Source organism: Xenopus laevis, chromosome 6L (genome assembly GCF_017654675.1).
Source record: "Xenopus laevis strain J_2021 chromosome 6L, Xenopus_laevis_v10.1, whole genome shotgun sequence".
NCBI classification, from domain to species: Eukaryota; Metazoa; Chordata; class Amphibia; order Anura; family Pipidae; genus Xenopus; species Xenopus laevis.
Genome location: NC_054381.1, coordinates 3034858 through 3053126, shown reverse-complemented (window position 1 = coordinate 3053126; position 18269 = coordinate 3034858). Strand labels below are relative to the sequence as shown.

At 41.9% G+C, this 18269-nt stretch overlaps 2 protein-coding genes and 1 pseudogene across 9 annotated transcripts in view; 1 reads left to right on the top strand and 2 right to left on the bottom strand.

The window, feature by feature from the left end:
• The window catches only part of LOC121394776, a 34059-nt pseudogene extending 31609 nt beyond the window's left edge, over nt 1-2450 (bottom strand).
• XB5897957.S (hypothetical LOC495453 S homeolog) overlaps nt 1-18269 on the top strand; it is a 658286-nt gene that overhangs the window by 246277 nt on the left and 393740 nt on the right.
• LOC108719569 (gastrula zinc finger protein XlCGF57.1) overlaps nt 1-18269 on the bottom strand; it is a 135159-nt gene that overhangs the window by 3650 nt on the left and 113240 nt on the right. The window contains exons 1-2 of one of the 5 annotated variants that reach the window (XM_041566931.1): nt 9970-10361; nt 8482-8579 (exon numbers count right to left, since the gene is read on the bottom strand). The exons of 2 other annotated variants lie outside the window; for them this stretch is intronic. The gene's annotated coding sequence lies outside the window, so the exon portion shown is untranslated. Of the gene's footprint in view, nt 1-1986; nt 2050-8481; nt 8580-9969; nt 10362-18269 lie in introns of those variants that run through there. 2 more of the 5 variants (XM_041566930.1, XM_041566934.1) reach the window with 2 other exon arrangements.

Here is an 18269-nt window from a genome sequence, read left to right as displayed (position 1 = left end):
ATGTGAACACATACCTAAAAGAAATGTTGCCCAAGTTTGATACATGCCTTAAGGACACTACCCAGTTTCTCAACACTTTAAGTGGAATTCACATAATGGCACAATCCCAATACAATGCACAATTGATGTGAAGGACCTGTACACCTCTATCATTGGAATATTTGCCCAACGAAAAATTCCTATACATGAAGTACATTTTTTATGTGAATGTTTGGATTTCATTCTGAAACTTAACTATTTCTGGTTTGATTACAATTATTATTTACAGATACAGGGCACAGACATGGGGACAAACATGGCACCAGCATACGCCAACATTTATTTGCACCAGTTTGAACACTTACACATATTGGAACATCCATCATACAAACAACATATTGCTGTTTGGCGACGTTATTTGGACGATATGTTCCTAATTTGGATGGGAAGTAGGGAGCTACTGTTTTTTACATAACTAAATAGTATACATGATACCATAAAGTTTACTATGAACATAAGTCCACTCACAATTATTAGACGTACAAGTTACATTTTCAGATGGTCATTTTATCACCGACTTGTACAAGAAACCAACTGATAGAAACAATTTACTGCATAAAGACTTTCATCCAATAGGGGTCACCAATTGACTGCCTAAAAGTCAGTTCATAAGGCTAGAAGGACAACGTCATCTGATGAACTGTATCTGATGTGTTGGTGCCCCAATTCCATGAAAGGGGATATGAGAGAAGGGAGTTACAGGTTATAAAAGGTTAGGTCCAGAATATTCAAAGAAAAGATCTACTAGAAATTAAAAGGAGAGATAATATCAATCCAGGTCCCACTAAGACACATTCAGTTCCATTGAGTAGGAGAAACAACAGCCTGCCAGAAAGCAGTTCCATCCTAAAGTGCTGGCTCTTTCTGAAATCACATGACCAGGCAAAATGAGCCGAGATGCACCTACACACCAATATTACAACTAAATACACATTAACTATTCCCCCCCCCCCTTTTTTTTTTACAGTGAGAATTGCCAGGGGATTTTGTAGCGTGTTGAGATAATACTAACAGCCCCATAGGCAGTGAGTAATGATTTTTTCACATTTTATAAATATTGTGATATATATCAAATATATACTGTTGCTGGACATTTAATCACACTAGGATGAAGCTGTTTCCTATTTGGACAATGGACTTTATACTTTGGATTCTTTAAAAATATTTGGCTGTCTGTCACTTACTCTGGATTACATTATGGGTGAAGTAGGAGGTGTCTGTTGTGTTTTAAAAGGGTTTGTGCACATGAAACTGTATCCTGATGAAGGGAGGGTTATCCCCCCTGAAACGTTGAGACTTCTGGTGGCATAATATGCATAATAAAATGGGTAAGCTCCCCGACTGCATAATCTTGCGTGTGGATCCATTCAAATTGCTTGTCGTCATTCAGGGCACCCCCATGACTGTGTGAATCAAGTTTGGTGAGTATGGCTTCAAAATTGTAAGAGTGGCAACAGTTTGATGAGTGGCAACAGTATGAAAATCCTCCCTGTCTAATCCAAAGGAAAAATTGGGGTGTTTGGAGTACTGGCCCAAAAAGACAGAAGACGGGATTGCTTAGAAAAGCACAAGCAACCTGCTCTACTATAGAATGATGAAGTGTGGAGAGTTTGGGTGTTGTACCCCTAAAACTGTAGGAGGAGAAGTGTTAATAATAAGAAGCGGAAGAATAAGCTGGAACCGTACATTCCAGGAAAAATAAAAGGCAACTTGTCTGTATGGGACGGTGTCAGTTCTGGGAAACTATAAACTTCGGGTAAATTAAACTGGGACTTTACTGTATTAATATTAGCCAACATAATCTTGCAAAGAAAATTAGCTAAATACACACACTGGTAGCCATAGGCATTTCTGCATTATGAAACAAAAAAATGCAATTCTAAAAATCTTTTTACCATATATTCATCAAAGATTTAAATAGATCAGTGGAAACACTGATCTAGTTACCTGTCCTTGGGCAGAGTCTCCTCATTAGCCTGCAGAGCTCCTGTACCCACACGTCTGTTCCCCAAACTAACTCACCTCTCATTCTCACACCTTTTTATCCCATTTTGGATCCCCCCAAGCCTGGATCTGCTTCAACTACTTACAACAAACAACTATGGGCCGTGCCTTTGTTTTGGGAAAAAGGTTTCCCCACAATATGTAAAGGAAGGCTGATGAGTTCTTGTTCTCTAACGACCTTCATTAGCATAGTCACATGTTTATCAATGGATCTTAATTGTAGTATGATAATGAAGTCTTAGAGCCTTAATTTGCACCCTGATATTTGTATATTTTATAAAGGCTCTCATTTAGTTTTATAGTTTCTCCTGCATAAAACCGCTCAGATGACTTCCCAAATCTCCCCTTAACTGACCTTCAGACTGGGCCCCCTTAGCTCATAACAAGGTTACAGATATATAGAAACATTGGGGTAACAGTCACCCTGCTATAGTTCCAGGGGTACCCAGGGTACAAATAAACACTCACCCCAAATCTCCCCCTAACTGACCTTCAGACTGGGCCCCCTTAGCTCATAACAAGGTTACAGATATATAGAAACATTGGGGTGTCACCCTGCTATAGTTCCAGGGGTACCCAGGGTACAAATAAACACTCACCCCAAATCTCCCCCTAACTGACCTTCAGACTGGGCCCCCTTAGCTCATAACAAGGTTACAGATATATAACATTTATATTACAAAATTCAAGATAGGGAATTCCTGTGACAACGTTGAAGTCCTGGATTATTACTGCTATGGAGATGCTGAACCTTTAGGCTGGTTCAATAAGTTCTACATATAAAATGTGACATTTCTAGCCATATTTAGCCTTAGAGTTCTGTTTATTTTTAAGAAAATACCCCTATCTGTGGCCTGTTCACTGGGAGGGGCCTCCTGGTATGGAAAGCCACATTGGGGCCCACATATTTGCTTAATGAGGGAGGGGGCTAAAGCACTCTATTGTTTTCCCCATCTCCACTGAAGTCACGGTTAGCCTGCACCTCCAGTAGGAAACCATTTTTTCGTGATAGGCCATCTTTAATTAGCCTTCCCAAACTCTAAAGTCCCCTCTGCCTATGAGCAGCACCATTTACTGATGCATTTGAAAAAGATATTTTTTTCCCCCACAACAGTATCCCTTTAAGTGCAATACTTTTACACATCCCCATTCTGGGAAAAGCTTTACCATGAAATCATTTTTCACGTGTGAGTTCACACATGTGGTTTATTTGATAAAACGACCCTGCGGACTAGTCTATGTGGGGGAGACGACACAAATGGTTAATGACAGAATCTCAAAACATAAATCAACTATAAGATGTGATGACTTGGAACTTCCCGTATCGGCACTTCCAGACACACACCTGGGCAACTTAGATTTCTGGTTATTCGCATATTTCTTTCATTAAAAGGGATACTGCACTGAAATCCATTTCTCAAAAGCGCAAACAGATTTTTTATATTCAATTTTGAAATCTGACATGGGGCTAGACATATTGTCAATTTCTCAGCTGCCCCCAGTCATGTGACTTGTGCCTGCACTTTAGGAGAGAAATGCTTTCTGGCAGGCTGCTGTTTTTCCTTCTCAATGTAACTGAATGTGTCTCAGTGGGACATGGGTTTTACTATTGAGTGTTGTTCTTAGATCTATCGGGCAGCTGTTATCTCATGTTAGGGAGCTGCTATCTGGTTACCTTCCCATTGTTCTGTTGTTTGGCTGCTGGGGGGGGGAGGGAGGGGGTGATATCAGTCCAACTTGCAGTACAGCAGTAAAGAGTGATTGAAGTTTATCAGAGCACAAGTCACATGACTTGGGGCAGCTGGGAAATTGACAATATGTCTAGCCCCATGTCAGATTTCAAAATTGAATATAAAAAAAACTGTTTGCTCTTTTGAGAAATGGATTTCAGTGCAGAATTCTGCTGGAGCAGCTCTATTAACTGATTCATTTTTCAAAATTTCCCATGACAGTATCCCTTTAAGGTATATACCCTGTTGTTCTATGGTCAGTAAACACCTTTAAGTATGAAATGTGTTTTTATTAATCCATTGTTTAATGCTCATTCCTTTCCTTTGAAGGTTCTCAGTATAGAAGGAAGGCAAATCTGAAACGTAAGCCTTGGCCTATAATGGACTAAGAGACTATTGAATTGAATTGGACTCATCGTTTTAATCACACTTGTTACACTTGATTGATGCGTGCTAAGGGGGCGGGGTCTGGTGTGGTACACTCCCACTCAAAGAGGTTAAATAGGTTGTACATTGTATCCCCAGACAGGCTTGAAATAGGACAAGAGTAATCCCAAAACGTTACCTGGTTGTTTGACCTAATAAATTCAAGTTTTCACTCTTTGCAGCAAAGAGGTGCTGCAGCAGTATTTTTTTCCTGTATGTCTATGTAAACTCCTGGCAGACTCACAAGTTTAATAAGGAGGTTGAAGCAATGAATGATACCCAGCCTCCCAGCTAGTCTATGCTGCCTGGTGGTTTCCCCCTCAGTAGATAATGGTGCATTCCCCATATCATCAGCAGAGGCAGCTGCATCGACTGAATCACTTGCTAACACTCCTCTATGTGAGATTACCCAAAGCAACTGACCCCTCTACTCTAAATATATTACCTGGGATATGGGCAAAAGCCCTCAAGTATGACAAAGAGATACAGGACACCGTCTCCCCCTTCACACCAATATGGTACAGTCCCCATCTGAGCTACTTCATGTCTGTTCCAGACCCATCACTGTGGGCAATACCTATATATATATTTATATAATACATAGAGACTTGAGGGGGGGCCACATGGGACATAACTGTTGCTTTTGAATCTGAGCTGAATGCTGAGGATCAATTACAAACTCACTGAACAGTTATGTCCCATGTGGCCCCCCTTATAGTCACTGACTAACTCAGAGTTAGAGCTGAAAAGCAGGAAGTAGTGTTCTGGCTATTATGTTACACATCCAGTCACTCCAGCCTTTATACATTACATTTTTGCCTAACTAACTATATTAGATACATTGTTTATTTTGCACAGCCTATTTATTTACCCAGTTTTTATTTTTACACTGAACTGTTCCTTTAAAGGGATTCGGTCATAATGTAGTTTTTATGTCTAAATGACACTGTTTACACTGAAAATAATTCAATATAAAATGTCATTCCTGAAGCAGCAAGTGTATTTAGTTGTAATATTGGTGTGTAGGTGCATCTCAGCTCATTTTGCCTGGTCATGTGATTTCAGAAAGAACCAGCACTTTAGGATGGAACTGCTTTCTGGTAGGCTGTTGTTTCTCCTACTCAATGTAACTGAATGTGTCTCAGTGGGACTTGGATTTTACTATTGAGTGTTGTTCTTAGATCTACCAGACAGCTGTTATCTTGTGTTAGGGAGCTGCTATCTGGTTACCTTCCCATTGTTCTGTTGTTTGGCTGCTGGGGGGGGGGGGGAAGGGAGGGAGTGATATCAGTCCAATTTGCAGTACAGCAGTAAAGAGAGACTGAAGTTTATCAGAGCACAACAAGTCACATGACTGGGGACAGCTGGGAAACTGACAATATGTCTAGCCCCATGTCAGATTTAAGAATTAAATACAAAAAAAATCTGTTTGCTCTTTTGAGAAATGGATTTCAGTGCAGAATTCCGCTGGAGCAGCACTATTAACTGATGTGTTTTGAAAAAAACCTTTTTACCCATGACAGTATCCCTTTAACACAGAGGTGCCCAACCTTTTTACCCATGAGCCACATTCAAGTGTAAAATAATCTTGGAGAGCAACATAAGCCTGCAAAGAGTTCCTGGAGCTTCCAAAGAAGGACTGTGATTGGGTATTGGTAGCACCTATGTGGACTTGCAGCCAACAAGAGGCTCTGTTTAGCAGTACATCTGTTTTTCTTGCAACTAAAACTTGCCTCCAAGTAAGGAATTCAAAAAGTAGCAGCTGATTGGAGGCCACTGGGAGCAACATCAAAGGGGTCGGAGAGCAACTTGTAACTCATGAGCCACTGGTTGGGGATCACGGCTCTAATAAGCAGAGGGGCAACCCTTTGGCACAAAACTATACTAAATGGGCATGTGATATATGACAGCTAGACTGAGAGGAGGGAGGAGCAACTAGAGACCTAGGGGCCCGGGTGCAGAAATTTGCAACTGGTCCCCCTGTGTCAGGGGCGGGTAACAACAATTACTGACTTACTGTCATAGGACTTCATTTAAAACGTTTTTTTAAAAGTGGACCCGTCACCCAGACACAAAAATCTGTATAATAAAAATCCTTTTTAAATTAAACATGAAATCCAATTTCTATTTATTATTAAAAGCATTCATAGCTGTTGTAAGCTCATTTAAACATCTCAGCTGTCAATCAAATATTGTCTGCCCCTCCTCTATGCCTTAGGCAATTACTTTCACTTTCCATTCAGCACTTCCTACATGTCACTGCTCTCCCCACATTCCCCCCAATCTCTTCACCATTTAATTGTGTAACCAGGACATGGGGACAGGGGTGCTTCGCCAATGAGGCAAGTTGAGGCTGTCGCCTCAGGCGGCAGCGCCCCACTAGGTACCAGGGGCAGCAAAAATGCTGCTCCTGGTACTTTAAGAGCGAATTTCCGGGGGAGGGGGGGCAGCAGTAACTGCTGCTGTCTCAGGCGGCAGAGGGGCCAGGATCGCCCCTGCATGGGGATGGACATCAGGTCCCACATTCTGGTGCACAAACAAGATTCTAAGATGATACAAGACTTGTCTTAATAACAGTGTCCCACAAAATGGCTCCTGCCTGCTTGTTATAATTATGAATTCCCAGACTGAAGGAAACAAGATTCAAATAATTTATATTGTGTAATTAAAGTTCATTTTGCTTGACTAATGTGATAAGATAGGATTTTGAATATTTTTTTTGGGGTGACAGGTCCCCTTTAATTACAGAAACTTTTACAGTTTTTTTTTAGGGCTAAGTACTGTACAAGTAAATTCTATTTTTTTAACTCTGTATAAAAATAGTGAAATTGTGGAAATAATCTGCTGCAGACCGCAGTGATAACAAATCATGAAAACGGTCTGTAAACGTCTTTAGTGGTGAGTCAGATATCACTGATTATAACAAGGTACAACTAAACATTTGTACAACTCACCCAGGACTCACAATATGAAATAAGCTTGGGGGGGTGGGAAATAAGGGGTACGTAAATTTGAGGTTTCACTGTATTTGGTGTATACAGAGCAAATAATATTATACATATCAATGTCCATGTATTATACCAGAAACAATAGGCACAAAGCACAGGGCCACAACCACGTATACAGATATAAAAATTATATAAAAAAGAAATAACTCTCCTAAAATAAAAAGAGGGACAAAAAAGCGTGGCAAAAGTTTTTTCACCACGTCCATTTTTGTGACCACACCCCCTAATTACCGTGTTCATTTTACAAAACTTGGCAGGTTATTAAAGCGTGAACATATTTCAGTGTTTTTTTCAGTTATAAGTAGTGATGGGCGAATTTATTCGCCAGGCGCGAATCTGTGTGATTCGCCACAGGCAAATAAATTTGCGAGACGGGCCAAAAATTCACTGGCATCAAAAAAAATGGATGCCTTTAGCAAAAATAGCACCTGACGCCGGTGCTATTTTGCAAAAAATTTGCAAAATTTTCTGCAAAACTGCGCAAATTCGCCCATCACTAGTTATTAATTTTGCTAATAAAGGTGAATTGCCCTTTAAGCTGTGAGTCTAACTTCTCCCAAGGGACCCGTTATCTTATATTGTTACAATAATAGTATTTTAGTTATTTGCTTATCTAGAAATTGTTACAAAAGTATCTTATCTGCAGCTGTGGCTGTTCCGGGCTCTCTGCCAAAAGCCAATGAAGTTAGAAAGGTTGTTTCTTTTTGTGGCTGTTCAGTGCAGAGAAAAACAGGACTTTCCAGTACAAATTTTTTTTTGAAAAATGAGGGACTGTCCTTCTAAAAAACGGGACAGTTGGGAGGTATGTTGTTTTCTGCTTTTCTTTCCAGCTGGGCCTCATACTAAAATGTCTTTTATGTGATTGAGGGACTGACTGAGTGTCAATAAATATCCAAAATAAATATCCTTATAGAACAAGTGAAGTAAACCCTTAACTCTATATGTAAACACTTGACTTTAGCATGAGGTGAACAGATTTTCAGAGAGAAATCGGGGGACAGGGGAGAATATGAGGCAACAATTTAGACCACGCCCACATTGCCACTAACCACTCCCCATTTCACACCCTGGTGAATATATTAATGAATGTAGAGGCAATTGTGTGTATAAAAGCCCAGAACTGCCAGCAGGATGGCACATAAGCAATAACATATATATAATAGCCCAGAAGTCATAGGAAAAGAATAAAGTGGAAATTCCACGTATAACAGCCCCAGATTCCCATTGTGATTCCCATGTGACTAAGTAAAATATGAGGAGTTAGAGAAACTTACAGGGGAAGCAGCAGGTCAGTAAGAAGTTGCAGTTCCGCTGCTCTCAGCTCATTCCTTTCCTCTGCATTAGCCTCGTGTTCTGTGCAGGAGGGGGAGGGCTTACACGGGAGACACAGGAGCCACAAGGGATGAGAAAATAAATCTCATTGGCCACAAACTACTTCAATCTACAAACTGGCCAATCAGGGGGAGCTTCAGCTTTTACACTGAATTGAAAGTGCTGCTGCTTAAGGCTCCCTAATTGGCCAATTTGCACAGTGAATTCATTCATGCTGAAGGACCTGCTTAGGTGGCCGTGTAATTGCCTGACAATTCTGGGGATTCACAGGACTCACACCTCACAATAATAATTATACCAACAGCAAGTGCAGTGTCTGTATGTACTGGTCATTCTCTACAGCAGGATTAACCCCCAGTCTCCTCTCTCTATCAGTCCCTGCAGCAGGATTAACCCCCAGTCTCCCCTCTCTATCAGTCCCTGCAGCAGGATTAACCCCCAGTCTCCCCTCTCTATCAGTCCCTGCAGCAGGATTAAGCCCCAGTCTCCCCTCTCTATCAGTCCCTGCAGCAGGATTAACCCCCAGTCTCCCCTCTATCAGTCCCTGCAGCAGGATTAAGCCCCAGTCTCCCCTCTCTATCAGTCCCTGCAGCAGGATTAACCCCCAGTCTCCCCTCTCTATCAGTCCCTGCAGCAGGATTAACCCCCAGTCTCCCCTCTATCAGTCCCTGCAGCAGGATTAACCCCCAGTCTCCCCTCTCTATCAGTCCCTGCAGCAGGATTAACCCCCAGTCTCCCCTCTCTATCAGTCCCTGCAGCAGGATTAACCCCCAGTCTCCCCTCTCTATCAGTCCCTGCAGCAGGATTAAGCCCCAGTCTCCCCTCTCTATCAGTCCCTGCAGCAGGATTAACCCCCAGTCTCCCCTCTCTATCAGTCCCTGCAGCAGGATTAACCCCAGTCTCCCTCTCATGTCCTGCAGCCCCGTCTCCCTCTATCAGTCCCTGCAGCAGGATTAACCCCCAGTCTCCCCTCTCTATCAGTCCCTGCAGCAGGATTAAACCCCCAGTCTCCCCTCTATCAGTCCCTGCAGCAGGATTAACCCCCAGTCTCCCCCTCTATCAGTCCCTGCAGCAGGATTAACCCCAGTCTCCCCTCTCTATCAGTCCCTGCAGCAGGATTAAGCCCCAGTCTCCCTCTCTATCAGTCCCTGCAGCAGGATTAACCCCCAGTCTCCCCTCTCTATCAGCCCTGCAGCAGGATTAACCCCCTAGTCTCCCCTCTCTATCCAGTCCCTGCAGCAGGATTAACCCCCAGTCTCCCCTCTCTATCAGTCCCTGCAGCAGGATTAACCCCCAGTCTCCCCTCTCTATCAGTCCCTGCAGCAGGATTAAGCCCCAGTCTCCCCTCTCTATCAGTCCCTGCAGCAGGATTAAACCCCAGTCCCACAGACAGTACAGGAGGAGGAGGAGGAGGAGGGAAAATGACTTACCCAGTAGATGAGGCTTGAGATGTGAGTACAGGGGATGGGAATGTCGGGGACACAGGAAAAGGGAGTTACAGCGAGTCCCTTTAAATCTCGGTTCTGTGAGGGATGTGTATTGGGAGGAGACTGGGAATGTATAATCCTGGGGGAGTCACTTCCTTCCTTTCTTAATGCTATTGGCCAGTTTGAGTTCAGCCCACAGCTTTAGTATCAGACTCTATAAGGTGGGGGTGCTGCCATTTTGTTGGTGGGTTACAGTCCCATTGCAGTACAAGCAGTAGAATTACAGAGATGTTGATAGTACTTAGTGCAGTGAGTATAAGGAGAGAGTCAGAGGTCGGCAGGAGCTCAGTGTTGTTATACAGATCAGACTGATTTTAACAATTTGTAGCCCCGGCTCTCCTGCTGCTCCCACAGTATAATGACATATAGTCTCACATTCCTTCCCTATACACTATATACCCCTGCCCTCCTCTAGTCTGACATTCCTATACACTATATACCCCTGCCCTCCTCTAGTCTGACATTACTATACACTATATACCCCTGCCCTCCTCTAGTCTGACATTCCTATACACTATATACCCCTGCCCTCCTCTAGTCTGACATTACTATACACTATATACCCCTGCCCTCCTCCAGTCTGACATTCCTATACACTATATACCCCTGCCCTCCTTTAGTCTGACATTCCTATACACTATATACCCCTGCCCTCCTCTAGTCTGACATTCCTATACACTATATACCCCTGCCCTCCTCTAGTCTGACATTCCTATACACTATATACCCCTGCCCTCCTCTAGTCTGACATTCCTATACACTATATACCCCTGCCCTCCTCTAGTCTGACATTCCTATACACTATATACCCCTGCCCTCCTCTAGTCTGACATTACTATACACTATATACCCCTGTCCTCTTCTAGTCTGACATTCCTATACACTATATACCCCTGCCCTCCTCTAGTCTGACATTCCTATACACTATATACCCCTGTCCTCCTCTAGTCTGACATTACTATACACTATATACCCCTGTCCTCTTCTAGTCTGACATTCCTATACACTATATACCCCTGCCCTCCTCTAGTCTGACATTCCTATACACTATATACCCCTGTCCTCCTCTAGTCTGACATTACTATACACTATATACCCCTGTCCTCTTCTAGTCTGACATTCCTATACACTATATACCCCTGCCCTCCTCTAGTCTGACATTCCTATACACTATATACCCCTGTCCTCCTCTAGTCTGACATTACTATACACTATATACCCCTGTCCTCTTCTAGTCTGACATTACTATACACTATATACCCCTGCCGTCCTCTAGTCTGACATTCCTATACACTATATACCCCTGCCCTCCTCTAGTCTGACATTCCTATACACTATATACCCCTGCCCTCCTCTAGTCTGACATTCCTATACACTATATACCCCTGCCCTCCTCTAGTCTGACATTCCTATACACTATATACCCCTGCCCTCCTCTAGTCTGACATTCCTATACACTATATACCCCTGCCCTCCTCTAGTCTGACACTCCTATACACTATATACCCCTGCCCTCCTCTAGTCTGACATTCCTATACACTATATACCCCTGCCCTCCTCTAGTCTGACATTCCTATACACTATATACCCCTACCCTCCTCTAGTCTGACATTCTTATACACTATATACCCCTGCCCTCTCTAGTCTGACGTTATATATATGATATAAAAAGTCCCCTTATTTTTACCCAATTACATTTTGAACAATTTCCACATGGGAACATTCCTTTCACTTTCTGAGGGAGAAATTTAGATAAACTATGTAAAAAGTTATTTTTCTTATCTTGCCTCAATTGACTAGGAGCTATTCTATCCTTAAGGGTTAGGGCACACCTGAAGATTCAGGGAGATTTAGTCGCCAGGTGACTAATCACCTCTTCTTTGGGGTGACTATTCTCCCCAAACTGCTTCCCCGTGTCTTCTATCTGCTTCAATGAAAAAACGCCTACGCCAATGCACTCGTGGTGCTTCAATTTCTGAAGTTGCCCAAAGTTTACTCATGAGGAAACATTGAAGCAAAGGAAGACATGGGATACTGCAGCTCTAACTGTAACAGGAAGAGATCACCTGACCAGAAATATTGCAGCTCTAACTGTAACAGGAAGAGATCACCTGACCAGAAATACTGCAGCTCTAATTGTAACAACAAGAGATCATCTGACCAGAAATACTGCAGCTCTAACTGTAACAGGAAGAGATCACCTGACCAGAAATACTGCAGCTCTTAACTGTAACAGGAAGAGATCACCTGACCAGAAATACTGCAGCTCTAACTGTAACAGGAAGAGAACAGCTGACCAGAAATACTGCAGCTCTAACTGTAACAGGAAGAGATCACCTGACCAGAAGTACTGCAGCTCTAACTGTAACAGGAAGAGATCACCTGACCAGAAGTACCGCAGCTCTAACTGTAACAGGAAGAGATCACCTGACCAGAAATACTGCAGCTCTAACTGTAACAGGAAGAGATCACCTGACCAGAAATACTGCAGCTCTAACTGTAACAGGAAGAGATCACCTGACCAGAAGTACTGCAGCTCTAACTGTAACAGGAAGAGATCACCTGACCAGAAATACTGCAGCTCTTAACTGTAACAGGAAGAGATCACCTGACCAGAAATACTGCAGCTCTAACTGTAACAGGAAGAGATCACCTGACCAGAAATACTGCAGCTCTTAACTGTAACAGGAAGAGATCACCTGACCAGAAGTACTGCAGCTCTAACTGTAACAGGAAGAGATCACCTGACCAGAAGTACTGCAGCTCTAACTGTAACAGGAAGAGATCACCTGACCAGAAATACTGCAGCTCTAACTGTAACAGGAAGAGATCACCTGACCAGAAATACTGCAGCTCTAACTGTAACAGGAAGACATCACCTGACCAGAAATACTGCAGCTCTAACTGTAACAGGAAGAGATCACCTGACCAGAAATACTGCAGCTCTAACTGTAACAGGAAGACATCACCTGACCAGAAATACTGCAGCTCTAACTGTAACAGGAAGAATTGTGTAAGGAAAAGAGAGAACTCTGTCTGTTTATTGGCTCATGTGAAGTAACTTGTATGGTTTGTTTGTGTGCACCGTGAATCCTACAGGGGTGGCTCTTATTTTTCAAATGCCAGTTTTCTATTTATGATTACCCAATGGCACATACTACTAGAAAAGTATATTATAATGAAGATGGTTTATTTACATGAAGCAGGGTTTTACATATGAGCTGTTTTATGCAATATCTTACATTGTGTGGGGGTATAGTTTTCCTTTAACTAAAGAAGTAGGTTGTACATGATGTTTTGTGCTTCTGTACCAGCCCAAGGCAACCACAGCCCTTTAGCAGTAAAGATCTGTGTCTCCAAAGATGCCCCAGTAGCTCCCCATCTTCTTTTCTGCTGATTCACTGCACATGCTCTGGTACAACATGTAGACCTTTTAAGTAGTTTCTTAGTCAATAATGAACTGTAGTTTAACTACTACATAACTACTATTGCATCACTATGGCAGCTTTGTCAAAGGCAGAGACTCCCCATGGGTGAATATTTCCATATGGATAAATGTTGTATATGTGGCTCAGTAAGGCAGCAGAGTGACCCACTGGTGGATGGATTCTGAACTCCCTCTAAGGAAAATACAATTTTTCTATTCTATTGTGTATGATGCACCTGGAGTGCCACTGGGCAAGGAGATGTGCAGTTCAGATTTGGCAGATTTATATAAAATCACCAAGGCTACACATTGTACTACATAGACTTTAAGGTTTATTTAATGGCCATGTTGTTTACCCACAATGCAGCACTTTCCCTATAATGCAGGTGCAGTTACCAGGGGAAAGTATGGCGGACACAGTTGCAGCCAATGTGCTATAATTTGCACAATTATGTTTCTACTTGACTTGACACAGATCAAACCCATTTGCTCTTTTCTAATTCTGGTGTCAGTTCTGATATGTGTCGTGTGTGTAATATGTGTGCGGTTGTGCTCAATTCAATGCTTTGCCCCAAAAAGCTCGACCAGAAAAATGAGAGTTTTACTAAATAACCCACTTGTACTGGGGATGCACCGAGTTCAGGATTCGGTTTGGGATTCAGCCAAGATTTGGCCTTTTTCAGCAAGATTTGGCTGAATCCAAAGTTGAAAATTCTTTAGCTGCTTCTACTTCCCCCCCCCCGACCCACTCTGATGGGAAAGAGATAAGTGCGGGGCACATAAGGGGGCAGCATTGTAAGACCCTGTGAGTTATAAATGAATATGAAGTTCTGGGTAACTTGCTGCTTCTATATAAATAAATTATGCTCCCCTAAAATTACCTCTGCACAAATGACCCATTTTGTTTGAGTGGCTGAATTGTATTGTTACACTAATAATGTAGTAGTCGGCTAACTAGAGACTGCTCATATGATCTACATATCATACTATAATACTAATATCAGTCCCACATCTCTGGCTAAACCTATTATGTAGTAGTTGAACTATAGCTGAGCACATGATTAAGAGACTGATATAACTGGTGCAAGATTACAGGAGGAGGAGGAGACATTGGAGAATAACAATCATATACAAAGCTTATTAGTGACTGTGAGAGTTTGTCAGACATTAGTGAGGGGATATTATAATGATGGTTTAGTTACAAGAATAATAAGAATAGCCATATCACATAAAATGATCATATTTCTGTTTTACATTCTTTTCTTTCTCTAGAATCAACACATTTTGCTCCAATTATATTTCTCAGCCATTTATAAGAACTTCCAATTAAGAGCCTGTAGTGTTTAACAGCAGTGCTTTTATTCTTTGTTTATGTGTATTGCTATGCAGCACAGGGGCCATTAGAGGGCGCCTCTATAGCAGGCTAGATAGTATCCTATGCAATAGAGATGATACAGCTATGTAGAGCAGAAATGGTAACTTTGTATCTTGTTTGTTATAGGGCAATAAGCTTTGTTCTGATTGGTTCAGTAAAGCAGCTGACACTATTGTTTCACATGTAAGTCTATAGTTAAATGAGCGGCTCCATTACTCTCACCAGTAGCTTTACCATAAATTATGTTTGGATAACACCTACAGTTCTAACGGGTGACCAGGGTGTTGTGCAACTACAATTGTATGGCCGTACACAATAATTGAGCACCAGTGGTTCCTGAACAATATTTAAAACTGATTTATTACAACAATCCATACAGGAGAGTAGAAATTGTACAAAGCACAATCATTGAGCAGTAGTGAGTGTATACGCATAATAGTAACAAATACTAGAGCAGGGGTCCCCAACCTTTTTTACTTGTGAGCCACATTCAAATGTAAAAAGAACTGGGGAGCAACGCAAGCATGAAAAAAGTCCCTTGGGGTGTCAAATAAAGTCTATAATTGGCTATTTGGTAGCCCCTTTGTGGACTGGCAGCCTAGAAGAGGCAATTAAAACTTGCTTTCAAGCTTGGAATTCAAAAATAATCACCTGATTTGAGGACCCTGAGAGCAACATCCAAGGGGTTGGAGAGCAACATGTTACTCATGAGCTACTGGTTGGGGATCATTGTACTAGAGTCTTCCTTCTGATAGAAGGGAATAGAGGGAAATATCAGTCCACCCAGAGTTTCTCCTGTTTCCTCTAAGGACTCCTCATATGTGAAACCCAGGTGGGATCTATCTAAGTCCCAGCAATCAAATCCCTTCTATACTCCTTGGTAGAGCCAAGAGCTACTCCGTATACTGTATGTAGCCCTCAGCCTGGCTGGCTCTACTTGAGAGACTAATTACAGCATTTACTACCCCTTACTAGTCCTATTAGTGCACTATAAATGAGGGATACATGTACCCTATACACAGAATTGATATCGGTTTTGTGAAACTGAGTTTTTATTGTGTTGACAGAATGAATCCTGTGCTATAAGATCTTGCTTTAGCATCTATTTTGTCAATGAAATCTAGTTTGGCATGCACTAGTTATTTACACCAGTATATATTCTGTCCAAGTTTTTTGTACACATAACTGCATTTGCTACATGGATTTTTTGTAAAATAATTAAATCCTTTTGTGCACAAACCAGATTTTGTACCCAAACACAGGAATTAAGTGGGGGATCTGTAAGTGGAGTTACAAACACAGGAGTTTCAAACTAAAGGAGGTTCAATCTAGGTCAAAAGTTTGTTCTAAACCCTAATTTTATTTTAATTTAATTTTATTTATTTTTTTATTCCTGTCTTGATCTGTAATTGGGAAAATGAGTGCTAGCAAGATTGAAGGTCTGACTCAGTGCACAGTCTGCCATATGTATGCAGATTTGGAACAAGTGATCCAAAATTCTTACCTCTGTGGTGGTTGTGAGCAAATTGCCACTTTGGAGGCTGGAGTTAGAGTCACTAGAGCAACAAATTGCAACACTGCGGTCGATTGACAATCTTGAAAGGAGTCTTTTGCTCACTGAGCAGGACCTAGCGGGGTCACATAGTTTGGGGGGAACAGAACAGCAGCAGGATATTGAGGCAGCTAGCTGGGTGACAGTTAGAAAATCTAAGGTGGGGGATAGGAAAATGGAGGCTGATCCAGAGATTATACATCGCAACAAATTTGCCAGATTGTGTGATGATGATGGGAGTATGAACTCTGGATTGGCAATTCTAGATGGGGCTGATCTCTCTAACAGCCGGGAGACCAGTTTCTCTAGTAGTGGTGGGGAGGAGAGTAGAGTAGGACTAAGCAGATTGTGGTTGTAGGGGACTCAATTATTAGCAAAGTGGATAGGGTTAGGGATAGAAAGCGGTGCTGGGGGAAAGAATGGCTAAAAGGTTGGAGGAGTGTTTAAACTCAAGGGGGGGTGGGTGAGATAAAGAATTATGGGGGAGCTAGGGTAGACGGGGCAGTGGGATTAGTAAGGGGTCATGGGGGAGGAGTGAGGGGGGCATACAGTTTACCAGCTAAGGAGGTCCCTCTGTTACAAGGAAAACAGAATAATACTAACTTTACATATAATTCTCCCCTAACTAATGCAAATTTCAAAAGTAAAAGTAGTAACCTCCACTGTATGCTGCAAATGCACAGAGTTTGTCAGGTAAAATGGGAGACCTAGAATTAATTGCTCTAAACATTCTGATATAATTGGTATCACTGAGACCTGGTGGGATGAAACATGTGACTGGATTGTGAATTTAAATGGTTACACCCTTTTTAGGAGGGACAGAGGGATTAAATAGCGGGTGGAGGAGTGTGTTTGTATGTAAAGCCTGAATTAAAGCCATGCGCTAAAGAAATAACAATAGCTGCCACTGGTGAGGGTGTAGAATCCCTCTGGGTAGAGATTTTGACTGGGCAAAAGGTAACAAAGAGAATTATCATTGGTGTATGTTATAAACCACCTGGTATAAGTGTCGAGTATGAAGCCCAGCTACTCTTGCAGATACAAGCGGCTTCACAGCTGGGTCAAGTTGTTGCTATGGGTGACTTCAATTATCCAGACATTGACTGGGGTAATGGGGTTGCTAAGACAGAAAAAGTGAGTAGGTTTGTAAATATGCTGAATGACAACTTTTTATTCCAGCTCGTTCAACAACCTACTAGGAATAACTCTCTTTTGGACCTTGTAATAACTAATAATACTGAACTCATGTCTAACATTTGTGTGGGTGAGGGGCATTTAGGGAATAGTGATCATAACATGGTCTCCTTTGAGATTCTGTTGCAGAAGCAATTCTATAAGGGACCAACTAAAACACTACATTTCAGACGTGCAAACTGTGACAGTATAAGGGCATCTCTGCAACATATTAAGTGGGAAATGCTTTTCTCAGGGTTAAACACAGAACAAAAATGGGAAGTCTTTAAAATGCTGCTTAATAAATATACTTGTCAGTATATTCCACTTGTAAGCAAGGAACATCGTTGCAAAGAAAAACCTTTTTGGTTCAATAGAAGCGTTGGTGTTGAGGTGGGTAAGAAAAGACCTGATTTTAAGGCTTTCAAGTTAGCTGGTACAGCCGAATCATTTATAAGGTACAAGGAGGCCAATAAATCATGCAAAGAAGCTATAAGGCAAGCTAATATTGCTATAGAAAAGGATATTGCAGCAAGCAGTAAAAAAATCCAAAATTATTTTTTAAATATGTTAATAGTAAAAAAGAGGAAGCAGGAAGGGGTGGGACCCTTACTATCAGAGGGGGGTCAGCTGGTTGATGAAAACAAAATAAAAGCTCAGATTCTGAACTCATATTTTTCATCTGTCTACACAAATGAGGAACCAATAAGTGAAGG